The sequence below is a fragment of the Plectropomus leopardus genome, chromosome 4 (assembly GCF_008729295.1).
Source record: "Plectropomus leopardus isolate mb chromosome 4, YSFRI_Pleo_2.0, whole genome shotgun sequence".
Taxonomy (NCBI): domain Eukaryota; kingdom Metazoa; phylum Chordata; class Actinopteri; order Perciformes; family Serranidae; genus Plectropomus; species Plectropomus leopardus.
The window spans coordinates 3,677,895-3,705,218 of NC_056466.1; the positions used below are offsets into that span (position 1 = coordinate 3,677,895).

Sequence of the window (27,324 nt, forward strand, 5' to 3'; positions counted from 1 at the left end):
GGAAGTGGTTTGGAAATGTTGCGACAGAGCGCAAATTAAAACGAACTGCAAAAGATGTCATCATCAGTGCTATGATGGGAAGCAATATTCACCGTCAGAACAGCACTCTCGGAGTGGCACTTGTTTTTTCTCCAGCCCATTGAGGCCTCAACATTGCCATGGCCTTGTCTAAAAATTGCATTGGCAATGAGAAAGCAACTTCTGTGGAGACGGCGCACTAATGTTTATGTGCTGCATTTCATCTTCAGTCTCACAAGCTGTAAAATGACTTACCACCTGTGAGCCAACAAAGACAGATGACGAGTCTTTTGATGTGATGACAGATTGCAGCTTTGGTTTAGGTCACATGTGGGTGTGCAAGTTGTCATATCAGAGTAAAGCATACTTTTTATTTTCTGTCTTGAGGATTGGAAGCAGTTCCAGAAAAGACAAGAGGTTTTGGTCCTTTTTGTTGGCCCATTGCTTCGTTGATTGCCCTGAAATGTTTTACTGACATTCATGATTCCCAGAGAATGAGTTGACCTGTGGGGATTTTTTTTATTTTTTTTCCTCCAGTGCCACTTGCAGATTGACAACTTTGGTGTGGATTGAAATTTCCTGACAGCTATTGGATGAAATGACACAAAATTTGGGATAAATATTCACATCAGGATTAATTGTTCTAACTGTGTTGATACCTTGACTTATCATGTTGTCCATCAGCAGGTCAAAATGTCAGAAACCTCTTTGGGTTTTGACTAAATATTTCCAAAATTAAAGACATTCTGATCAGCTGTTTTGACTTAACAGAGCTGTAGTTATTTAGAGCTGACTGGAAAATGTTAACATGCTTACTCACTAAGCTAAGATGATAAAACTTGATAAACGTTATACCTTCTCAACATTAACATTTTAGCATTGTCATTGTGAGCATGTGCAGGCGTTTGCCTAAGTATACCCCTCGCAAAGACGCCTGCATGGCTGTAGATTTTCAGTCTTGTTAATCAATAATATGTTCCAATATCAATATATCAGTTTAAGAAATCTTTTACAACCCCGTCAGCGTATCAAGCACCCGAGTACCAAGATGAAAAGTTCTCTCATACAACTACAGATGTCGTCTGTTGTCAGATCTTGATATCATTGTACAGCTCATTTATGGCCATCCAGTCTGTAGTTATGTGTTCAGCTTCTGCTGGTTTTATCAGCTCTGTTTGCAGAGTAATAAACCTGCAGTCAAAGTCCAGGTTTCCCACATGATTGTTATGTACAGCAGGGATGCATTACATGTCGTAAACATGATTAGTTTTAGACAAAGTTTTGTTAGTTTTCTGTGGACATTATTACAGTGATCACGTTTCAGGGTCAAATTGACCACAATAGGCAGACAATTATTTTAACCATAACCTTTATATGTCATGCAGATAACTGACATTTCTGATAATATTGTGTGCATATAAAGATATGGAAGTGACAGCATCTCTATTTACTCAATGTTATTATTCATTGTTTCAAAGTACAGAGTAGCTGTTTGATTACAGCACTCACAGGTGCTTTTCCAGCCTCCATCACTAGCAGCCATGACTGTTTCTTGTTGTTTTAGTAGATAACAAATGAGGAGGTTTTGCTGATGCATCTCGTGGCTCTGTTTTGGCAGTTTGTCATAAAGTTTGAGGAGGCTGTATTTGTCATTCAGAGAACGTTACTTCTATTTTCTTGTCATGATTTCAGTGTGCGTGCAGCATCAGCCGTGACCGACACACAGAGGGGTTACTGCGAGGCACAGTATTAGTTTTAAAGTTAAAAAGAAAAAACCCCAACAGAGTTACCATTGCTTTAATTTTTTTCCATATGCTGTTGTGTATTAAAGGTTCAATGAGGAGGATTAGGGGGATCTATTGGCAGAAACTGAATAAGTATGTTTTCTTTAGTGTAAAAACACCTGAAAATATATTTTTTTTGTTTTTTTCTTAGTACAAGACATTTATATCTTCTTAGGGAGCGAGTCCTCATCCACGGAGACTGCGCTGGTGTCATCCAAGGGTGGTTAACATAGACAGAGGTGAAATTCAAACATCTTCTCACGACAGATTTAGGCCGGAGCAAAGCCAGGATGAAAGCCAAAGGAGCTTTGATTTGCACATCACTTGTTTTGTTCCTTTGCATTTGTTCAGTTTGATCTGTGCAACATAGTGCCGTGTTTTAGATTACTTGCTTATTACTTTTTTTTTTTTTTTTTTAATTGAAAGGAAAGAAATGCTGTTTTCCCATGGATTGATTACTAAACAGGCTGAACTGGCACAGGTCCAGGGGCCCAAAGTGTCAGGGCCCCTTCTGGCCTTCATATGCAAAATGATTCTCAAATTGACAGGTAGACTAAAAATGACCAGAAGAGATCCACATTAACTGCAAAGAGACAAAAAATGGGCAAAACAACCACAACCCCCCCCCCCCAAAAAAAAAAAAAATCAGAAATAAGAACATTGCCATTATTTTTATTTTATCCCATTATATTATGCCATTATCATTGATTTTTTTTTCTTATTTTACTTTTTATTTTTTATCTTTCTTTTTTATTACATTGATTTTTTGGGCGCAATATTATACTGCCCAATATTTTTGTGATTGCAGAGGCTGGTGCAATATATGAAGGCTGTGTAACTTTCCTTCCTCATATGTAAGTAACGTCTAATTTGCATCATCAGTGTGTGTGTTTTTTCCTGTGTGTCTCACATAGCTGTATTTTTTTGCCTGTATAGTAACAGCTTGTGTTTGCAGCTTTGTGTAGCCCAACATGAATTTCCCTCAGGAGACATTAAAGTTTATCTTGATCTTGATCTCGACAAAACCACACAAAGAGATTTGTAACAATTGCAAAGAGATGCAAATATTGCAAGATGCAAATAACATTTTAACATAAGCAAATGTCTGTGTGTGTTGCCCTTGTGTAAAAGAGGCGGTGGGGCCTGTTGCCTATCAATGCCCATGGGCTAATTGTCTCATATTCTGCCTGTGTGTTTTTCTTACTGCATTGAAAACATAAAAGCATTGTGACCACAAAACTGGGCTCAAACTGAATTTTGTGTACAGTTACAGCAATATTGTTAACAAAAAGCTCAGTTTTTTTCAGATTAAATTCAGTGGACCAGATCTGATCTTAGCTCGTAGATTTAACAAGTGCAAAAGCTCTCGTTTGATGATGTGTGAGCAGGAGAGACTGGCATATCGAGTTTTTTAGAGCTGCACTGATGGCACCAGAGGAAGTTGAGATGTGATAAAAAAAATGAAAAAAATCTCACTGAGGGCTACACACACACACACACACACACACACAGTTGGCTGTCTCTTGTGTACACACATGCTGTTAGAGCCGTCTTCTCTCACACACACATATGCTTCGACACTTCTATATCTGTGTCACACAAAAACACGAGCTCCCTCTTTGCTCCCTCTTCTCTCTCTCACACTGTACAGCACAATCAGTGGCTATGTGACACGCAGTAAAACACGACTGGAATATAAATCAGCTGCAGGAGATAAAAGCCCGCAGGAAGGTAGAAGTGCTCATAATGGCTGTATCAACACAAAAAAACGACACATACAGTGTGCATTTTGCATACATCTCATGTGGACAACGCCTGGCGAGTGTGGTGTCGGTGTGGTGTCAACTTCTTCTTAAATTAAAGACTTACTTCCTGTTTTCTTGAAACAACAATTTCGTAACTCCTTGTTTGTTGACCGTCTCCTAAATTTTAACAATTAATTAATTCAAATAAAATAATTAATAAACAGAGTCTTAAACAGAAAGCAGAAGCATTTGGGGCTAAAAATGGAGCTGCAAGAAATAAAGTAGATTTTCATAGTATGTGCAAATTAAAGTTGGCTGACAGGTTATAGCTGCTGGTGGGAAATCGTAGGCAGTGACTAACCATGCGTTTTTATATTAAAATCTGTTTTACAACTCTCCATTGTGGATTTATGTGACTAAAGAGGTTCAACCTCAGTCCAGATTTTTTCCTAATTTTGGCCGACAAAAACCTACACGGAAAATCTAAAGAAAAATGTTTCCCAGTTGTGCCCACAAAGTAGGATTAATAGGCAATAACTTGATTGTATTTCAAAATGAATATCACAGTAACGAGCCCTGAACACCAAAGATGTCGCTCTAAAAGGACTGGCGAGCCCTTAAAAGTTTAAATATCTTTGTATCATTTAGGGCATCTTACTAGCGTGCATATCTTTTTAAATTGTTATTTTTTTTTTTAGACATGAACACAGTCATCAGCCAGTGGACACAGAGCTGCTTTAGCGGGGCTGTTATGGTTTTAGTACCTTGTTCAAGGACAACTTGACTATTTTTCAAGGCTGTGCTTATCCTCATATCTTACCTGTAGTTTATTATTTTATTGTAACAGACACACACACAATCACATGCACAATTTCCTTTCTTATTTTCTTATTTCATGCCACCCCCTGCTTCTCTCAACCTATTTTTATCTCCTCTTCCTCCTCCTCTCAGACTGACTCTGGTTCAGTGTCACGCTGCCTCTCTGCAGGTCTCCTGCCATTACTGCCAATCTGCCATCACAGTGTGTTCTCATCAGTCTGTTGCTTTGTGATGGAAAGCTTTTGAAAGAAAGTTCTATTATTATACAACTGGGCTTTGCTTTTTTATGAATTTTGAGGTTTTCATGAATCATGTAGCTGCGATTATTGTGTTGTGTGAACCATCAGACTTCCAAAATGTCAAGTTTTTTTTTTTTTGATATGCAAATGGTCATTTGCGGGGTGAATTCCTTTAAAAATTGATGCTTTTGTTTTGACAGAATGATTTAGTGATGTGTTTGCTGTGTTTTTGGTAGCTTTTGTGCTTTCATTTTTCCCTGAAATGAACCATCGTACTGAGCTGCGCGTTGATAAAGAGAGAAAGTATGAATAGCGTTGGAAAACTGCTCTTTCTGTTCACCAATATTAGCTATTACCGTTTGTTTTTGACGAACAAGACTTGGTGTGAAGCAGGAAGCGTGTGTTTGTGTATTCATACTGATGTGTGAGCACATTTTAACATCCATAATCTGCTCTTTAAGACTCATTGACGAGGCATGAAGTCAGAAAAAAGCCCCCTGACTGTTCTGTACCCCTCACTGTTTTCGGGGACATAATGCAGCATTTTGCAAGAAAATAGAGAGGCTGTTTGTGCGTCTAAATGATCCAATTTATCTTCTCGAGCATACAGCTGCGTTTTTGTTCAAATCGCAGCGGAGTTTAAGCAGCTTCACCATTGTCAGCTTAATTCAGGAATTTGTTTTTCTGCTCAGGGTTCAGGACTTTCTTTGTCCTTAACGGGAAACTTAATTTATGTCAAATCAAAGATACAACGCGCACAACAACACAAACATGAATGAGACACATTAAGATTCACAATGGTGACGCGGTGACCCTCTCACCTTTTTCAGAGCGCGAGTCGCTGTAGGCTGAAAACCCATCACGTTAAGAATAACCTCATGTCACCCCACTGAATCACATCCTGTCTCCTACACTGTCCTCCCCTGCTCACACTAATTACTCTCATTAAAGAAATTCACCTCCTTCCTCTCTCTTAACTTCTGCGTCTTTCTTTCCACCATGATCCCCTTAAGGTCAGAGGAATTTTGTTTTTCCATCTGTGTTGCTGGGGAGCAGAGACTCGCCCGTCTGCTCTTTTTTTTTTTTTTTGGGGTTGATTGAAATAGAAGTGATCCAGGAAATGAAGCTCATTCTGCTCCCGATGCCAAAAAATGTAAAATGTAAGCAATGCAAAGAGCAGGAAATTGAATGAGCAGTGAAGTGGAGGGCCGCCGGAGCATTTCGGTGGCGAGGCTTTGCAGCAAGTTTGGTGTCAGTAAAGAGAGTCACTGCGATTTGAAGTTGTTGTTCACAGCCTTTTTTGGTTTGTCACCCGTTTGTAACGAGTTTAGAGCAATGAGCTCACTGACAGAAGGTGTTTCCTCTTTTCAGATCATGTAATTTGAACATAACATAACATCATACACTATGTATATCACTTTTTTAGATGATATGCTATATGGTGACTTTATTGGCATTGTGTAATATGACATTTTGTATGAAATTTTAATGGCATACTAAAACCCTTTTTAAATCTCACAGTTTGCCCAGTTTGAGCAGTCCCAAAAGTTAACAATCAACTCTGACATTTCATTTCTGCATGATGTGCTCACCTGAAGCAGGTGCAGGAGCCACCAACCAAGAAATGAAGAGGAAACTGAAAAGAATCACTAAAAACAAGATTATTTAGCAAGGTATTTCACTCAAGCAAAAAACAATCTGGAAAAAAATATTTTTATGTTTAATCAACTCCAAAGACACGATAATACAATGGGTCTGACAAGAAATGTTGTGGTTTTTTATTGCACCCTCCTCAGAACAAATGTATTTATAAACAGATGTGACTTGCGTTGCACCAGTAGATCGGGCTTGTTTTTTTCGGATCTTTTGGGCAGTCCCACCTACATTAAGATTAGAGCTTTTAAAAAATAAAAAATAAACTGATTTTCTGAGAGCAGGAAATTGAATGAGCAGTCAAGTGGAGGGCTGCTGGAGCATTTTGGTGGCGAGGCTTTGTAGCAAGTTTTTTTTTTTTTTAAAGTTGTTCACAGCCTTTTTGGTTTGTCACCCTTTTGTAATGAGTTTAGAACAGTGAGCTCACTGACAGAAGGTAATTCCTCTTTTCACATCGTTAAATTTGAACAGTTTGAAAATATGAAAAAACATAATTTCTGTCATAGATTTATATATTTCATCTTGCAGCTTTTCAAATTAAGTGTTCTCGCCTAGAGGGGCTTCGCAGGTTGCAAACTACTGGGTCATAGCACTGTTTTTCTGGTGTTTCTAAGTCTCAGTACATCATAGCTCCATAGTTTTTCTACTTAAAAGCTGCAAATAGCTACTCCTCATGAGACAAACCTCCGGGCAGGGAAAGTAGCACTGAAACATATGGGATACAGATGGCAAAAGAAGAAAGGGAAAACAAATTCTCATATTAAAATGTCTAAGAATAGTCCTACAGTCAGAGGCAGGTGTTTGGTTTGCGGGAACAGGTAGCACAAGCTGATCGAGGATTTTTAAGTTGTTTTTTTTGTTAAAATAAAAAAACTTAATTCTTGAAGGACACTTGCCTAAAACATTGATTTTAAGCTTTAATCAGATTTCCCTTCAGTACGACAAATGTGCTAAAAATAGTTGTGGTGGCGTTGGTGCAGAGACAATCTATCCTCAGCATTGATTAAGACCATTGAATGTGTGATTTTTAAATGTCTGCACTGAAAGGGAAAATTGAAAAAACATCCTTCTCTGTAGTTTGTATTGACACCTGATGAAGTGCGTTCAGATGGACTGCATTTTACTGAACCTCATTATTCACTTTGTCCAAATTGTTTGTCATTTTCGTCAGACAGAGTCCTTATTTCTCCAAAAGGTTCACTGTTTTTTTTTTTCATTTTTTAGACTAAAACTAAAAAAAATTAAACTGAAACGGAACTTTCAAAAACACTTTTTTCATTTCACTTTTGCAAATATATTTTGCGTTTACACAAATTTTGATGTTTACAGAAAAAATTTGATCCTTGCTTTTTTAAAATTAATTCTTATTATTTTATGCACTATTTTATCCTGGAATTTAAATTCTTGTATAATAACTGATTTGTTGCTGCATGTACATCATTTGCACTTCATATGTAATTCCTGTTATTTTTTTTGTTTTTATTTTTTTACCAAATTGCTGGTGCATGGTTTATTATTATATTAGAAAATAACAAATCAATAATTCTATATCTTTACATTTTGTTACAAAGTTAGGGAAGCAATGTATAAGACAAGCCTGAGTAAGTAATGATCTCAGCCATTTCCACACAGTGAAGTCTACAGTTTCTCAGTCAAACACCAGTATCAGAACTGGTACACAACCAATACCCAAATCCCAGGGATCGGTATTGGGGCTGAAAAGACACATCAGTGCATCCCTACTTGTGTGGATGAAAAAGCCTGTGAAGCAGCATTTTTAACATCATAAAAATCATCAAAAATCCACCAAACCCCAAACTAACGTAATTGTTTCAGGGTCAGCAGCTTTTAAATGGCAGATTGACCCTCTGAACCCGATCTACAGCAGAGGAAACGGCCTGTTTACATCACATTTTAAATTAATTATACAGTATAAAAGCAGCTACCAGAACTTGTGCAGAAACTCTCACTTCATTAAAGACTCTGCCTCTTCGGGGCCCAGTCCCAGCTGCAAACCCGTATGCAAAACAGCACTCCGGGGGAGGCCAGCACATGCAAATCTACAGCAGCTATTAGCCTGCTCTCTCATCCTGCCATCACAAGAAGGAAGGCTTAACATCACTAATAGGCTGGCTGTAATTGTGGCGTGCATGCGTTAGCGTGTGTATGTGTGTGTGGCTGATTGAATGCTGTGGAGTCAAGATGAGGAGGAGCGGACAGATGTCGCTGAATTGCGAGAAACTCAATTAGACCCTGTTGCTTTATGGGGATTATGCAGCTTGTCGTATTTATTTGCCTGAATGTATGCACATAAGGAGTTCTCTATAGTGTAAAGAAGCCGTGCTGTAGCAGGAATGTGTATCTTTTCGGTCTTTGTGTATATTTTTGTCGCTTGTTTGTCTTGTTTGTGCATGCATGTACTGTCATCCTGTAACATCTAATAGCAGGGGGAAGGTGCTGGCGGAGTGTCGCCCTCGCCCACCGCTCGCATCAGTAACAGGTTGTCTTCCAGGGTTTAATGAGCTGCCAGTCGCCTCTCCCTCACTTCACATTTCCCTCCCGAGCAGCCCGATGGGACAGGTGCTTATTTGCTAATTTTTCGATTTTGTGGAGAGAAAGAAAATCCCTTATTTGTCTCGGTGTCAGTCCGGGGAGGGTCAGTGTGACTGCCTGCATATATCAGCTGAGGCCTTTATTTACCTTTACAAAAAGGTGGCAGGTATTCATTAGAAACAGGTCATTATTTCTTGTAGCGGGGCTGCAGCTGTTTGGCTTAGAATAGATTTCTGACTGTTGTGTGACAACCTGAAGTTCACAGATTTATAGAATAAAATTAATTTTTATGCCTCAGCACAGCGATAACCATGGCATGTTGTTTTCGAGTTGTCCATCTGTCCCAGTCTCATGAACAAGATATTTTAAAAATTCCTTGAACTTTTTCAAAGTTGTTGCAAGCATCCACTTGAACTTAACAATGAACTGATTAGATTTTGATTGTCGTTGGTCAAAAGTCAAGGTCACTGTGACCATATCTGTCTCATTCTCGTAAAACGTGATGCCAAGAATGTTTTGAGGGATTTTCTTCAGATTTGACATTGTGAACACGATATCTCAAGAACACCTTGAGGAATTTTCCCTTTAAATTTGGCACAAATGTCCACTTGGACTCAAGAATTAATAATTTTGATTTTCGGGTCAAAGGACAATGTTACTTTGACTTTGCATACATGTCATTCTCATGAACACAATATCTCAAGAACACCTTGAGGGAATTTCTTCAAATTTGGCACAAACGTCCACTTAGACTTAAGAATGTACTGGTTAGGATTTGGTGGTCGAAGCTCAAAGGTCACTTTGACCTAACAAAATGTGTTTTTGGCCATAACTCAAGAATTATACCCTAATTTTGACAAAATTTCACACAAATGTCTGATAGGATAAAATGATAAAGTGACATTTCACTGTGACTTCATAATGTTCTGTAAATTTACTATTCTTGCCATTACTTAACGCCGTGACTCAGTAAAGGAAAGGAAACATTTGGTCAGATACTGAATTGGTGACAGTAATCTTGTGGGCCCACCTTAAAACTGTGCTGGTTTTATAGATCCGCTGTATTGCTGGAGGTAAGATGCATGTGAAGTATCCATGTTTTTATCGACATCAATGTAAACCGAGGCAACTGGACTGGTTTGTGGAGACACACAACGCCGAGGCGGTTATTCTAGTTAAGTGCAAGAGATGATTAACATGCAGTTCAATCACTGCTGTCCAAAGCTGAAACCTCTCTGTTTGCATTTTGCAAGATGTGTGGGTGTGACGTTCTTTATGGCGTCCCTTTGTGACCGGGGCTGGTTGGATAGATGTTTGCTGAGGTTTCGCGCCATTAGCGAATGAAACAACTGACTAATGATGAAGCATTTCCATGCTGTGCCGGAGCTGTATCAGCAGCATTTTCCTGTGGTGTCTCTTTTAAATGTGGCACGTGCAATGTTTAAGTCTTGTGGTGCAGGTAAGGTTTATCTTGCTTTTACTGGAGCAAATGACATTTGCAGCAGATCTTTAAAATCCCTCAAGTCAGTCATAGGCAAACTACAGTCGTTTTAAGTCACGTGGCACATTGCTGAATTTAATAGCTGCATGGTGTGGCTATAATGAAAATGTGAGACGAAATATTAAATTCAGCATTACAGGAAAATCACAAACAAGATCCAATTTTTCTTTTCCAACATTTATGTTGCCCTGAGTGCAGCTTGATGAGGGATGTTGCTGTAAATACGTTCTGTGCTGCAGTATGAGGAAAGAGGAGATCAAGTGTCTATATTTCATCGAAAGATGCATCATGTCTGTTTAGATGACTCCCTCTGTCTCCCCCGAATCGCTCCTCTGATCGCTCCATTAAAGCAGAAAAATGCCCCGGAAATGAAGTCAGATTATTTGCAATTTTCTAAATGTTCCATTTGCCTCCAATCAACCAAAGCACAGGAGAAACCGCAAGTGGCTCATCAAACCGCTGTGACCCATCTGCTGGAGTTTAAATTTGGAGAATCAACAAAAAAGTAGCAGCAGAGTCGATGTGTCAGTCTACATAGTTTTGTTTTGTCGGAAAACTGACAGCATTGTTTGTTTGATATGTCGGCATTATTTGGGTTCTAATAGCATTCTTTAAACATACAGCACATTTGGAATCTGTGCCTTAATTGGGAATTTTTCTGCAGTTTGCTGCAGTTTGCTGTTTGTCTGTTTATGGTCAGCTTAATGTGTTGTCATGGACACGCATTATACATATTATATATATATAATATATATACATACATATACATATTATATATATTATTATACATATTATATTAATATTATTATATATTCATTATACACAAACCAACCAGTCAACAGTTTGCACATCTGTGGAGTAGTGATGCATGCCATAAGGAAAAGCACACATTTCTGGTCCGAAAGAGAAACACAGAAATCTTGAAACATGAAAGATTTGGGTGTAAACTGTTTTTTTAGATCTATGCAAATGTGGTTTTCAAGAAGCCATCACAGTATCACCTTTAAATATCACAATATTATTTTAAAGCAATATCGTCCAGCCTTAATTTAACAGAAACATTTTACTGCACACCCTGCTGCATTCATACTTAACGTTGTTACTTAACTAGAGTTTGCCAGCCTTTGCAGTAAATTTTTGAATTAATGTACTTCCCTGTTAATTCAGATGTCTTGTAAAAGTTGAGTAAAAGTGAGAAAGTAACAAATGGATCTCTGCAGGGACTGATTTATGACTCTGCAGCAACTTGCTCATTTGATACAAGAAAATGATCTGTTGCATGGTGTTACTGAACTGAGCAAATCTAATTTTCCTCCCTCAGTTAATCAGTGTTCTCTGTCACTGTGTTAATACAAACAATGTGCTTCAGTAGTAATCATACCTTTGAGCTAAAATGTATACTGTGCTTTCCTTGCCTGAAGCCATTTGCTAGTTTGATGTCATGCTGTCGCCTCCAGTGATTTTTCATTAAAATAATGAATTATGCGTCATGTTGATGCGCTTTGGCAAGGAGCTCTGAGCATTTGCAGAAAGGTAGCGGATGTTGTTGAGTGCAACGTGAAGCGGCACAGCAGTGGGAGCTTTAAAATGTCAGCAAACTTTGTCGGTTTTGAGAGGCGTGGAACAGAGAGGAAGATGGAGACGGAGAGAAAAAGGCAGAGGGAGAGACGGGAGAATGACAATGAGGTGTCGCCTATAGGGGAAGATTGAAAATGGTGTCAGTGTGTTATTTGAGCGTGTGAAGATTAGCATGAGCAGAAGACGGAGCGCGGTAAACAGCCCAAGGTTATTTACCTGGTTCTCAGAGGGATCGGACATGCTAGCACGCCGCCTCCTCTCTCAGACGTACGCCCCGCTGACAAGTATCTCACGGTGCCTGACATTTTCCTTTTCATTTGTTTTTTTCTCCCCGTTTTTCTTTTCCCCCCACATTCCTGACCTTTGCGGTTAGCGCTCCGAGTGCAGGTGAGCTTTGTGCCGTCAAAAGGGAAGAAGGGTCGGCGGAGATAAGGGCACTTGGGATGCTAGCTGGTTGGCTTTGCTGCCAAACGGTCAAGGTGGACACCACCGGGAAGGGAACATGAGCTGAATGTAGAGCTACAATGACTGAATGGATGTTTGTTGTTTTACTCGAGCAGCTTCTGATAAATGATCCAAACACAAATGCATGAATGACTCACACATTTCTATCGGACGCTATGTGACTATTATGAAGTCTGTTCATTCATAAAAAAGGCTTGTTCCACTGCTCCAAAGTAGCCACATAATCAATTAATGCAGCTTTAAATGTATTTTTTAAATTTGACTATTTTTCTATTCACCTGTATTATATTGGAGTGGCAGTAGATATCTTGGAGACAGATGTCTCAAAACATATTCAAATAAAACTAAAAATACAGCATTTGCATGGTTGGATATTGCAGCAAGAGAGAAAATGTTTTGATTGTAATTTGGGTGAAGCAGCCCTTTGACATGAAACATGGTGGAGGGTCGGCACTAGAGTCTCTGAAAGTCTCCACGACACTCTAATTGAAGCATTTCCAGACTGCAGTCCCTGAGCTGGCAGCTAAAAACCTTAAAAAAAAATCAGTCAGTCTGTCGCTTCCACTCTCCTTCAGTGGTCTTAATGCTGTAATGCCGCTATCTCAGATTGAAGGAGCTCTGATTCTGACAGTGACTGGTGCCGACGCGACAGGCTGCAGCCACCGTGACCTCTCAGTCAGCCAAGAGAATAATAGAGTGTCTCTGGTCTGAAGATGTGTAGTACTCTATCTGCAGTATGCTATGCTTTAAATTTAGTTTCCATATATTTGCACGTTTTTTCAGCTGCAGTATTGCCAAAATAGTGCGCAAAAGTACGTTTTACTTCAAGAAAAAACAAGCTATTTAATGCATTGGCAGTATATTTAGCTTATTATTTAGTCTAAATCGGTGCATGCACTGTTCAGTTCCAGTAATTATCTGCCTCCCTCTGTCACACCCCCTCTCTCTCTGCATCCTTTTGGGGTATTATATAACAATATAACAGCACTGAGGTCAAGGACAGCAGCATTAATTTTTTCCAGCACAGTTTTGCAATTAACAAGCTCTTCAGTCCCATCCTGCAGTAACTGTAAAATGCTGAACCTGGGTCAGTAAGACCCGCACAGCCTTCTCCACTGGGTGAAGTCAAAATGAAAGCCCATATCTGTTAAAATAGAAAGCTAATGTACTTCAGTAGCTGCTCCCATTGTCAGATTCCTATAGCAACACTGCAGGAAGCAGATCTGAGGCGCCATCATAAGTGGCACTTGGATTGCGGCAGCGTTGTGGGTAATGTTGCAAGATCCTTGTCACAGACTCTTCTTCACTCCTTCTTTATGCCTCTGCGCAGGCAATAGCTGTGGCTGGAGGCATTGTGTTTTCGGGTCGTCTGTTCGTCCCATTTTCATGAATGCAATATTTCAAGAACGCCTTGAGGGAGTTTTTCTGACTAAGCATAAACATCCACTTGGACTCAAAGAATACCTGATTTGAATTTGGTAGTTAAAGGTCAGGGTCACTGTGACCATGCATCCATCTTATTCAAGTGAATGCGATATCTCAAGAACACCTTATAGGAATGTCTTCAATTTTGCCACAAACATCTACTTAGATTTAAAACCTCACTGATTGCGATATCACACTAAAACCTTGAGGGAATTTCTTCAGATTTAGCATTCATTTGAGTTTAACCTGATTAAAATTGAATCGCCCTAGGTCAAAGGTCAAGGTCACTGTGAATGATTGCATCCATCTCATTTTTGGGAACAATCTATTTGAAGAACACCTCAGGGGATTTTCTCAAATTTGACACGAACTTTCATTTAGACTTAAAGCTGAACTGATTAGAATATGTTGGTCAAAGGTCAAGGTCACCTCATAAAAGATGTTTTTGACCATAACCCAAGAATTCATGTTTCCCAATTAAAATTTCCCACAAGGACTTAATGATGAAGTAATGACATGTTATATCGAAAAGGCCAAAGGTCATCCTCACTGTGACATCACAATGTTCTGCAAAAACACTTTCCCAGTCATTACTCAGACTCAGAAACAAAAGGGGAGACATTTGGTCAGATACTGAATTGGTATCATTAATCCTGAAACTGTGATGACTGTGTCGATCTTCTTTGCTGCCGGACAGAAGGTGTTTGTCGAGCATCAATGGATGAAAACTGTGAGTGCAACTTGACTGGTGTGCATTGGCATATAACTGCGCTGCTGTAATTAAAGTTTATTTTCTGGAGCCAGCTCGCAAAATACAGCATCACTTGTTTTTTTTTTTGTTTTTTTTTTTTATTCTTATTTATATCTAAGCATTTCTTCCACCGCCATGACTTTGCACAGAACAAATTGAAAACACTACAGAACTGTTTTTACTCAAAACCGGTCAGTGGTCAGTGCATATCCAGAAACCTGCCAAATCTTTTGAGGTCCACTTTCTCCAAAATTAAAAGCAGACGCCTCCTGGTGTGTCATGTTGCTGTTGGAAGTCATGCCACAAGTTCCCAAACAGATGTCTTTAAAACGACACATCCTTTTTATTCTCAGACAGGTCACAGAGAGGTTAAAGGAGGATTTGAAGCCACAGGGGAGTCATGGATCATGGAAAAGGGGAGTGAAGCTCGGTTTAGAGGTTATATTTCCTGGCATTTTTATTCTGTGGGCTGCTGCATAACTTTATTTGTGGAGTTGCTTTCCATTTGCCATGCTTCCTTGTCCTTTTCTGTGCTATGGCTAAAATTAACTTCCTAAATGTCAAGTCTGAACGTGAGGGAGGGTGCGGTGTGCAGGCTTACAGTGTTATGGGCATAACAGTAGCGCAAACAAAGAGTTTCTGTTAAGATACATGTATTTACTCGAGCAGCATAAAGACACATGCGTGACACACATTTTCTGCATCACCACTCTGAATTTCCAGCGTGCACGGCGCCCCCTGAACTGTGTCCGTAACAGATAAGTGAGCTGCGGAGTGCAGAGACAGGCCTTGTGATTGCAGTTGGCAGCGGACTCGTTACTAGTCTGGACAACGGCGCGGCCGCAGAAATGTGCCAGACCCGATCGGACGCAGTCGTTGTCACACGTGCAACGGCAACTGCTGATCAATCTGTCACACTGCTTGAAAACGCTCCCTCTGACTCGAAAAGAGCTGCGGGGAGCACGAGGGGCAGGACACAGAGGAAGTTTTTGTGCAGGCCTGAATGTGCTTTTCAGGGTTGTGTGAGGTGAGGTGCGTGGTTGTGGTAAGAGTCAACAAAATGGATCTTGGAGTCAGCTGGCCATTTGCAGCCTGTACGGTATGAATGTAGGCATATAGCCAAATTTAATCCCTCATATTTCAGTTTGAAGTATCTCGTACGTGAGACACCATCTTAATAAGAACCTAAAAGTACTTTAATCACAATTACGGAGGCAGTTTCACAGGAAAGTTAAGATTATGTAGATGAATGCTAATTAGCAGCATGTGTCAACTTTTTGAAGAGGCTTCTTCAAAAAATACTTTTATGTAAGTTCTCAAAGCTGCATGCAAGAAGCTTTCAAAGGAACGAGTGGCTACATTACAGGTGCCTGGATGAGCCAAAAAAGGGGAAAAAAGTTGGAAAATCATAAGGTGAGGCTGAAAGTACAAACTTCTTCAATCCAAACAAGAAACCGCAGAAAAAAGAGCAGACAGAGACACTTAACAGGACAACACTGCAACTTCATTGAAACTTAGTTTAACCCTTTGAAACCGCAGCAAATTGGCTTGAAGGGCAACTTAACAAGAAATGACCAAAAAATCACCAAGAATTAGTTAAAAGAATGAAGAATCAGTTATTTGTATAATTAGTTATAAATTATTATAAATAAATTATACAAAAATTACCTGATAATAAGCAAAAAAAAGAGAAAGAAAAGTCCAAAAAAAAACAAACAAAAATGACCTCAAGAAAGTGTTCAAAAATGTTAATTTTCTTCTTTTTCTTTCTTTCTTCTTTTTCCTGTAACCTAATTTTAAATATATAGTTCAGTATAGTTAATAATGAATAGTTTTCTGGAAAAATTATGATCACTCCCCAGCTAGTTTTTAGATTTTTTCCATGTCACCTTTTACTAATTTTTTGGGCAGTTTGCATGACATTTCTTGCCATGTTGCTATTGATGTTGCTGTGTTTTTTTCCTGTGTTTTTAGAAGAAACCAAAATAATTTTCTCATGTTTCAGAGTGTTAAATGGTTGTGAAAGTTGTCTGAATGCAAGGGGTTAACCTCTAGAAAGCAAACACGATGAATATTTCACCATATTTTTCTCTGATTATTGCGATGCGTATGAAGTCGTTTTATAGGACTGGGTTCCTGTGTGCCAGCACAATGCTCCCATTAAAAACCAAACACTTAAACAAGTTCAGACCACTAACCTTTAATTGGGTCCATTCGTGTTTTTTTATTACTCAGCGTCAGTGAATGTTTATCAGAAGTTTTTGAGCGAGCAGTGTGGAGATTGATAATTCTTTAATTAATTTCTCATTAATTTCTCTGCAAGTCCAGTATCTTTACACTTAAATGTCATTGACATATCTTGTCATCAATTTTTGTCTCTACTGTTTCCCGATTTTTTACGTTTCGTAGCGTTACGTCTAAGTTTTATTTCTTTTTATTTCTCTACACAGATCAGTTTTTTTGTCACCTTTGACCTCCATTGTTGCTTTCGTTGTGGAAGTGAAATCTTAAGCTGCTTCCTCTGTTGCAGTAATTCTACATGGGGAAGGCGAGAGCTGATACTGAAAATGCACATACCACATGTACACATTTGCATATAGACAAACAGACACCTGTCAGCCAATTCAGGCGACACAAAAATGACAGCGTCACATCTCCGCTGCCTGCCTAAAAGGGACAGATGAGGAAAATATGGTAAAATATGGTATGGAAAATATGGTCTAAATACAGTAGATATAGTTAGTGAAACAGGCCATGGCTGTAATTATGATATATATTTCGGGAGGGGGTACTTCTCCACCCCCAAATATTCTAATATGCTCAAAATGTCCAAATGTTTAAATTAGTTTTTTTAAAAAATCTTTTATCACAGCAGGCAGCCAGACACCCATGAATGGATTACTGAGCAGCCCTACCAGGGGGCCAAAGTGTAAGGTGGCCCCGCGACTGCAAAATGTCACTCAAATTACCAACTAGCTACAGACTCAAAATAACCACAAAAAGACCGCCAAGAATGTTCTGCGTGTGGTTTGTCAGTTGTGTTGCTGGCCTGTACCTGCAATGTATGCAAAACTAAAACGTAATATTGGGTTATAATTTACAATTTAGCAGCTCTCATTTATTGCATATTCATATAGTATGTTATATAGCTGTACTTGCTAATGATGAATAATATTTTATGTTTTCAGATGGGGGGGATACACCCACGTCCCCCTAGGCAGATTTTGGTCCCCGCTTATGTTGACTCTGAGTGTTTGCTGCAGCTTTGGTTCAGGCTCATTTTGCAATTATTATTCGTTTTTATGTGGGACTAGTTTTGATGCCCTCAGGATTTTTGGTAACTATAAAAGCAAGATTGTTCTGCACAACTTGTTTTATGTTCATGAGACATCCTGGCTTTATTTATATACACCCAGAGGTGATTTGTTATGACTCAAATGCCAAATCAGTTTCTTTATTTACATACACGAGAGTTGATTTGTTATGACATGATTTCTGAAAGGGAGCCTTATGCTTTAAACTAATTCTGGAAATCTGTGACATTTTCATTAAAATCGGTGCTAAGAACTCGGTGTGTTTTGGTTTCGCTGTTGTTGAGTGTTGATGTGTTCGATCCATGATTTCTGTTGGTGGCGCCCATGCTGTTTGTGTTTATTCCAAACAAACTTCTTTTGTTTGTTCCAAAAAGATGAGATGGAAATCTACAGAATCCCTAAAATAAAGGAGTGCATTACAGAAAGTAGCAAACAAAGCCTTTATTTATAGGGTAATGTTGCACCATTTATCTTTAGTTTTTGTCATACTAGTGTCCGCCTTTTATGAAAGCTGACATCTAGTGAACTTTTTTGTCTGGTGAGCTCATTCATCGCAATGGGAGGAACTGGCAGTGTGTGCCAAGTGCTTTCAAGCTTTTCACTCGGCCGTCTTTTCAGTAAGTGAAGATCAGATGACAGCAGAGCCAGGAAGAGCAGAGCTGATACTCCGGCTCTCTGCTTTTTTTTCGAGATCACACAGCTGACAGGAATCACCTGATTCTTTCTCCCATCTCGCTTTGTGGGTATCTGTTTCTATGGCTCTTTCTACCTTCCCTTTTCTAATGTGCCACTCTGCCTCTGCCCTTCCCTGACCCTCCGTCTTTTTCTCTGTCACTCACCATGCTTGCATGAACTCGAATAATTTGATTAGAGCCAGCAGGGTAATATTGCAACTGTCAGATAAACCCCTTTTAGAGTTATCGTGCTCGCATTAAGGTTGTAATCGCAGAAGCACAACTCGATTAACCCAGATGGATTACTCAAATTCCTCCTGGCACCTATACAGCTTAGTGATCTCTTCCTCTGAAATATAAAATTGCTAGCAGCTATGTCAAGGAAATAGCAGATTTTTTGGGGGTTGGTGGCAAAAAAAAACCCGGCTTAAATGTTTGAACTAATGCTGAAAGTGACTGAGCTGAGATGCTATTTCCTCAGAAAGGGAAATTAACTCTTCCATCAGTTCCATTATATCTCTACTTCTCGTTAACTAGTGGTTTTGCACACATTTAAAACAATACTAATATATTATGAAACTTCCTGTTTTTTGGACAGTTTCATCAGCCAATCGTAGCTTACTGACACACAGCAGATGTACAGTATTTGTTCAGTTTGTTGACTTGGGCTATTTTTGGTTGGACAAACTGGAAAAAATAAATGAGTAATTAAGGATAGGTAGGGCTGGACCTGATGATTGCTTTCATTTTCTGTTTATCAGACAGTTATTATCCAAGTTACTTTTTGTTTGGTCTGAAAGGTGTCCAAATATATCCCAAAAATTCTGTTACAATTTTCTACAGTTCAAAGTGGTCCTCCAATCTCTTGTTATATATTTTGTCATGTCCGTTGCTCTGACTGTGTTATAATATAGAAGATGGGTTTTTGTTTGAGTTTGCATTTTGTAGCCCTGGGAGTGAGACCAGGCTGAACCAACAGTCTAAAACCTCCTAATTTTATCTCAAAAGCAGAAAATCCTCATATTTGACAAGCTGGAATTATCAAATATTTGAGATTTTTGCCTAAAAAATGACCACATCGTTTTCTTTTGATTGATTACCTGATTAATCAAGTAACTCACACTATTTTAGTTATGTTTACTATAAGTCAGTATCATAGCTGCATTTGAGTTTTAATTTTCTTAACTCAAATTCAGTTTTTTTGTTTCTACTAAAGTTAACTGTTATATCTACATATTAGGAGCTAGGTATTTATTTTAGTTGTAATTAACCAAATTTAAGGATTCCTTATAGAAAAATACTATGTTTAACAGCAAACTTTGCAGATCTGTCTTTATCTTAATGTTCTAAAATATCCATATTGCCATCAGCCTCGTGAGTTTGGCATCTGTCAAGGCTTTATTATCAGGTACATTAAGTTCCTGCAAACCCTGATGTTTCCTAAATGAAACTATTATCGTGAATCTTTGAATCCACAGTCATGAAGTTGTTTGCGTGCTTGTAAACGCACCAAATGTTTCATCTCTCTGTTGAACTTGCTGTTGCACACACTCTCCCATCCAGCTCTCCTTCACTCTGTGATCTACAGTCTTGATCACACACACACACACACACACACACACACACAGCTTCTGGCTCTTTCTTTATTCAGGCATCCACTGAATCCCTCCCCCACATCTCTCCCTCTCTCTTTTTTCTATCTCTTTATTTCCCTCCTTCCTACTCTCACTCATATCTATAGAACCATACATCCTCCCGCTGCACCACCGCTCGCGCTATTTTCTCACACTCGTGCTTCCCCTTTAAGACCGCCCTTTCGCCCCCTTTCTCTCCCTCTAGCTGTTTCTTTTGAGATTTTCGCCCTCGACATTCCTCCCTCTAATCACTGTCTCTTCTCTCGCTCTGATCGCACTCTCTCCTCGAGTGCCTCCATCGACCTGTAATTAAAAACAGTTGCCAAGGCCGGGCGAGATGCTTTCAGGTGTGACGCCTTCGTCAATGCAGACCTGCTACACAACACACCATCAAATACCTATTTGCCTTGTTGTATGAGAGATGATAGAGTAGCTGCTGCAAGAACTGAATGTATGGTTGAAGATTTCATGACTGTGGGCTTCTTTAAACTAACGTGGCCACTTCTCAGCATCCTGGTATGCCTTACACAGCAACAATACTGAACACAAAGGCGCCATTCTCCGTGTCCATCAGGCCTCATTCTGTGCGTTCAGCAATTACCGCCTGGACCGTAGACTAATGCAAAGACCATGAGGCTTAACCAGAGCCAAAATGGAACCTTTCTAATGGCTTCCATCTTCCTGTTTCCGTAATAACAATGGCAGCCGCACAGACAATAGGAGTGTGTCAGCGAATCCTTCAGCCTTGTGTTTTTTTGGGTGTTGACCTACTTTAGCTAATCCCAGGCCTGTGTTTGCACATCAGTCTGAGTGTTTTGTGATTTGGCCCAATTGGCCCTTTTTGATCGTGTCAATCATGGCTCAGTGTCTTGACCTTGCCGATTGACCAGATCGTTAGCCGGCTGGCTGATTACGCGATGGTCGACTGCTTTTAACTTGCAGCCGATTGAAGGCGGGCTGGTGAAAAACAGATGAAAGGATGCGGCGAGCACTCCTCACAAAGGCTGGCTCGCACCGGGATGTGCGTTCTCACAGGGGAAAACGAACACACGCAGGGAATTGGCGGCGCTCATGTCTGCTGCCTTTTCATTTTCTCTCACACAGATAGACGCAGTAAGGCCTGTGCTCACACAGATCCACTGGAGAGACCACTGCCACCCCACTAACTCTCTCTCATACACAAACACACACACACAAGCAAAACTAATGACTTCAATACTTCAGGCACAAACAGAAGCGGTAGTCCTTGCAGCAAACAATTCTCAGTTCAGCAGGCATCCGAGAGGAAGAGGGGGAGGACGGGAAGGTGGGAGAGGGAGAATTGGTGTTTTTATCCTGTCTTGAAAATAATGACACACCTGGGGAAAGCATGGCAACAAGGAGAGCGTCTTTGTTTACTGTCAAGATGATCTGCAGAACCCCGTCATTACATTTTGTGTTATAATGACGCCAGCATGAGTCAGCCATACGATCACAATGCAGGGCGGTGACGAGCTAAGTTGCCGAGAATGTAGCGGTTGGCCTTTTAGCTTTTAATCGAGTTGAAGGGAGTGGGCGTGGCAAAAAGAAGAGGTGTATGGATGCTGCAAATGACTTAAGAAATGAATCACTGCGGTGGAGATTGCTTTTTAAGAGAGCCGTGTTCATTAGCGGAGCTGCACAGTGATGTACGACGTTGCAGGGGATTGGGAAATTGGGAAGATGGACGTGAAAGCCTTTTGTAGTCGAGGGAAGTTTTCCCGTAGGCCACAGATGTATAATTGGCTTACCTTTTTAATTTGGTGTTCAGTCAACAAGACTGGAGGCTGTGGCAGCCCGAGCCGGAAAGAGGGGGCTGCAGGAGTCTTATTAGCTTTTCAGGACAGACAATATTCTGGAGATTGAAGGGAGAAAACTGAACCCAGATCAGTGTTGGGATCAGATAAAGCTGAGAAGATGATGATGATTACTATGAGAGAACACAAAAGGAATCTCATTGTTCATGCAACTCAAGACAACTTCGATTCTTCAGTGAGACTTTTCTCCTTCACAAGGCCTTTATCCATGAAAAAGGACATTTTAATACTTGGCTTTTCAATCACGGCCGACTTCATCAAATATGTAACATATCTTATATAAGACATCTAACATTGGCTGACAAGACCGCACGAGTGAGTTATGGGAAGTGTTGTATAATCTTAATAATCTTAGACTTCATATTAAATTCAGAACACAGGAATTGAGCCTGGTTTGAGTTTGATTAACTGTTTTTAGCCAAAGTTATTCATGTTTGGTTTTCTTGTTTTTTTTACTTTTGAGCATAAAAAATATTCTTGTCCTCTGAATTAGTATTTTGACCAAAGCTTTGCATGAGTTCTAATGTTTCAAACATGTAAAAAAGAAAATAGAGAAATAATTCTACAAACAAACCAACAGACAAAAAAGTTATGTTTGCAGAAAATGAAAAACATAGTGCAAAAGGCATTGTCAAAAACATGATACATATTTCAAAAGGAGTGAGAAGTACAAACTTCCTTAATCCCAAACATTCTCCATAAGTTATTAAATATTTATAAACCAGCTTCCTTATTAATTTAAACTTATACTCTAGTTAACTAAAAATATATGCATACACCCACATACCCAAAAAATCTGATATCTACAATGTTTCATTATTATTTACAGAAAAAAGAAAAATAAACTAGGAAAAAATTGATAACCCCTGTAAACACCTGGTGATCGTCAAACCCCCTCTTCATCCGTGTACCTTGTTAAAATCATCTTTTTATACATTATTTTAAGCTGTTTCAGTTAAAGACGATGTACAATGGAGAAAAAAAATAGATTTTAACCTGTTTTTAAGGCTTGTATTAGTCTTATATCGCCCCTTTGAACATATTGTGCATGTTCAGAATATCTCCATTCAGTGAAATTCACTGAGCAGCCGCTTACAGCTGCTCGGCCCCTGGAGAGGTAGTGGTAGATGGGGATGGATAGATGGGGAGAGGCAGTGTAATGTACCATGGAACACTTGTCTCCACCTTCAGTGCAGAGAGCGAACAGGGGGGAACGAGAGAAAGACCTCACGGACCGCTACCGAGCTGAATTATAGATGAGGTCGGAGGAATGAAGGCACTCCACCGGCTTTTCCCATCCTCCCACCTCAATCCATGCTCCTTCACTCTCACGCACGCACACACACACACACACACACACGCACACACACACACTCCAAATCGCACCTACTACACCCAAACAGTATTCCTCACACGCACCAAGTCTCCCAGAGTCGGCACACATTCACACTGCAGCTCCTCCTTCACTTCCCAATAACCATGTACACCTAAAACCCAGGCTCTTTCTTAACATACACACAGTTTCACACTCACACATGCACACACACACGCTTTCTGAGGCCTTCACCATGCCTGCATTATTGAAACCCACTTAGCACGCTGGCTTTCTCCTGACGTCTGACTCACCAAACCAGTGACCCGTAAGCCCAGAGAAGAGCTGAATTCCCTTATTCTGCTGCAAAAGACACAAGAGAAGACTATACTGAAATTGTGCCAAGAGAGGCAGAGTCTCTGGTGCTGCAGTTTGAAAGAAAAGAGAGAAGGAGTGACTTTTCATGTAGGCCGCTGGAGGAATGAAGTGTTCAAATGTATGAAATATTATAAAGTTTGAGCCCTCAAATGCAATATAATAGAAAAAAATAAGGGTATGCAAAAAAAAGCTAAAATTCATACTCAGATCACCTAATTTTTGGCATTTGACAAATGTGCACTATGCAGCTAACAGAAAAAGGAGCTTTCAAATCCTCAGTTCTTGTGGTGGCCCAAGTAAGGAAGGCAATGAGCAACTTATCAAAGATGACCCAAAACTTTTCAGGAGATTAGTAAAAAGTTACAAGAAAAATACTTGAAATAAGCTAACAAAAAAAATAACAGTAAAAAATAAAAAACAGGGAATGACATGAAAAAGAGAGTAAAATAAAATAAAACAACATATGGTAATAAAAACTTTTCTCTAGCCTAAAATATATAATTATAATTAGGGCTGCAACAACGAATCAATAAAATAATGGATTATTGAATGTGTTGGCAATGAATAAAATTATCGATTCACTGTGTCGCGCGATTCAGCTCTCCATTATTTAAGCCACTTTCAGGTAATTTTCTTGTCATATGTAACAATTTGTTTGCATTTTGTGGGGCATTTCATGCCAAGTTGCTGTATGCCTTTTGTATAAGATTTTTTTAATAGAAACCAAACCAATCAGATGATGTTTCAAAGGTTTAAATGCTTGCGAAAGGTGTCTGAGTGTAGCACAAGAACACTGATGTCAATCCAGGTTTCAAAGGGTTATGTCTAGTTTTGGTTGTGATATTTATGGATGCTTTCATACAACAAATCAATCACAACAGAAAAGACAGAGCTAACAATCATCTAGTTTGTGCGTGAGCTTTGGGCTAATAATGCACTCAGGCCTACAAAGGCAATGTGGCATTCATCCAAAAGCATCAGCTCAAAGCATCACATGTATTCCAAAACAGCTTAACACAATTTGAACCAATACAGTAGGTCAGGTATGACTCAAAAGCCACAAAACAAGTACGGCTGTCGGCCAGGCAGATCCAGAAAAAATGAGTCTAATTAACATGCATTACGAGCACTGAAGCCAAACAAACTCATTCAGCATACAGTACGCAGTGAGTGAACAGCTGTCATTGGCATTAATGGGCTGTCATGTTTGGATGCTTTATTGAGTGCGAAATATATCCCTGAAAGCTGCAGTAGTTTTGAAAAACTGAATAACTTTATATCTTTGCGAGCTGTTTGTAAAGTCATCAGTTCTGAAATTACCAGTAGCTTTTCCAGAGTGGCAGTTTAACAAGTGTCAATAAAAGCCTTGAATCATATCCTGTTAGGAAACTGACAAAGCGCCTTTATTTCTTGTGTAACTGCTGTGATAGCTGAGTGGAAACTGATAGTTTTAGGAAAATTACGAAGTGCCTTAATTTCTTGTGTAACTGCTGTGATAGTGGAGTGTTTGTTACATTTGGTTGGTCTACGAAGTTCAGCTTGAAATGCTTTTAGCCAACTTGAGCTTAAAGGTGAAGGTGCGTAAGATTTAGGGGGGATTTGGTGGCGTCTAGCAGTGAATTGCAGATTGCAAGCAGCTAAATCTTCTCCTGGCTAGAATTCTTTCAGTGTTGATTGTTGAGGAAGTTTGTATTGGGAGCTAAAGAGGTCCCCTCTTCTCCAAAACAAACGGACTAGATGATTTAAACCGGTAAAAACACTGAACAAGGCATTTTCACGATACAAATCAATGTATCTCCAATGCAGTTTTGCATCTCGGGGTTGAGCAGCTTGACCACAACATTCATTGTATGCTCACTCTTTTTCTCTCAAAATTTTTCTGTTTGCTCACCTTTATCTGATGCTTTATTGTGAACCGAATTATCTGCAAAGGTCTCCTCCTTTCCAAAGTGAACAGACCTCGTGATTTAAACACACAAAAACTCAAATTAACACAGTTTCACCTTAAAAATCCATCTTTTTCTAATGATGTTTGGCATGTCAATGCGGGCGTCTAGTTGACCACATGAGGTCTCCTTTTTCAGATAACATGAGATCCAGACGTTCAGGAGGTTTTCATCAAAAGCCTAATTATCCACAGAGGTCGCCTGCTCTCCAAAATAAACCACCCAGTGATTTAAACTGCTAGAAACACTGAATAAACCATTTTCATGTTACAAAGTCATACTGTTGCTTCAGTAGCCGACGCGAAAACACAAATGGCCCTATCTGGAGCCAGTGTTTTGTTTGTCTGTACAAAGCTATTGTAGCGGTGCAATATGGTAATTTCGATAAACTTGGGACCTGCTCCTTATATAAATATAAATGGCTCATTCTCAGGTAACGAAAAAACAACACTTCTTATTCTAAGTGACTGTACACTGAATAAAACATACTTATTATAGTATATTCCATTTCTGCCAATATATCTCCCTAAATCCTACACACTGGACCTTTAACTTATGATGGAGGGGAAACCTCCTAAAAGGTTCTCATGGTGACAGAAACCAAAAGAAGAAGTGTTGTAAAAGTGTTTCTGTAATTTTTTTCCATGTCTGACTTCCTGAAGGAACATAAGAATCAGAGGTCATTGGCGACAGAATTAAACTTTTTGATTCTTCCGAAAGCCACGGGAGGAAGAGGGGGAGGACCAGTTTTGTTTTTGTGTGTATCGTTTACTATTTATACATCGCAGTATTTTGAAAACCAATCTGGAGTTTCCCATCATACCAACATACATACCGCTCTACAGTTACATTTACAGTATTCAAAGTGTGTATCACACATTTGGCATGTTTGGGGAAGAAAGGAGCAAATGTGAATAAGGAAGTGCAGTAAATCCATTTAGAGCGAGCAGTGAAGTGCTGGTAGCTGCCAGTGTGAAGTTTCATCCTCTCACAATCTGTCCCGTAAAACATGTTTGTTTGCTAATGGACGAACTACATATAAGAAAGCTACTGCAGCTGAGCAGGCACTAAAAGCAGGAACAAGAGGGGAAACTGCGGTCAGTGGTGCATGGCGAGAGATTTACTCTAAGACTCTGCAAGTAAAAGGATCAGGCCAATAAAACTTTATGGCTCAAGCGTTTCATTCTATAACTCATCCCTCTTGGAAGGAAGTTACTGCCCGATGCTCAAGATTTAATAAAAAAAGTAAGATTTTTTCATATTTATTTTTTCATCTTTATCAAATTAGAAGCTGTACTTTTGAAGTGGATTTTGGAACAAAACCCCTTAAGAAATCTAAATCTGTATGAACGTGCTAATGGGATTTTAGGGTTTAGTCCATGTTAAATTAAATAGGCTATTAAATGGCTGCAGCTGATGATTATTTGGATTATGGATTAGTCCATTATTGCTTTAATTAAATGATTAGTTGTGTTGTCTTTTAATAAGTCAAAATAATGATAAATTATTATTTTATTGTCTAGTAGTCAAAAAGAAAGTTGTTCTCCTGAAGAAGAAAAGACTAAATTCCAAATGATTCATTTTCTGACAAACATATTATCAACTCCATGTGTTTGGGAATGTGACTTTTTTTTTAGTGTTTTCATCTCTCAATAATGGTCTCGATGCAGTCTCAGGTTGTTCTTCTGTCCCATTCTCTT

The 27,324-nt window shown here is 39.3% G+C and overlaps 1 protein-coding gene across 3 annotated transcripts in view; it reads left to right on the forward strand.

Moving 5' to 3' along the window:
* Window positions 1-27,324, forward strand: part of mgat3b (beta-1,4-mannosyl-glycoprotein 4-beta-N-acetylglucosaminyltransferase b) — an 82,057-nt gene that overhangs the window by 30,346 nt on the left and 24,387 nt on the right. The window contains exon 1 of one of the 3 annotated variants that reach the window (XM_042485581.1): window positions 26,806-26,869. The exons of the other annotated variants lie outside the window; for them this stretch is intronic. The gene's annotated coding sequence lies outside the window, so the exon portion shown is untranslated. Of the gene's footprint in view, window positions 1-26,805; window positions 26,870-27,324 lie in introns of those variants that run through there. 3 annotated transcript variants of the gene reach the window in all.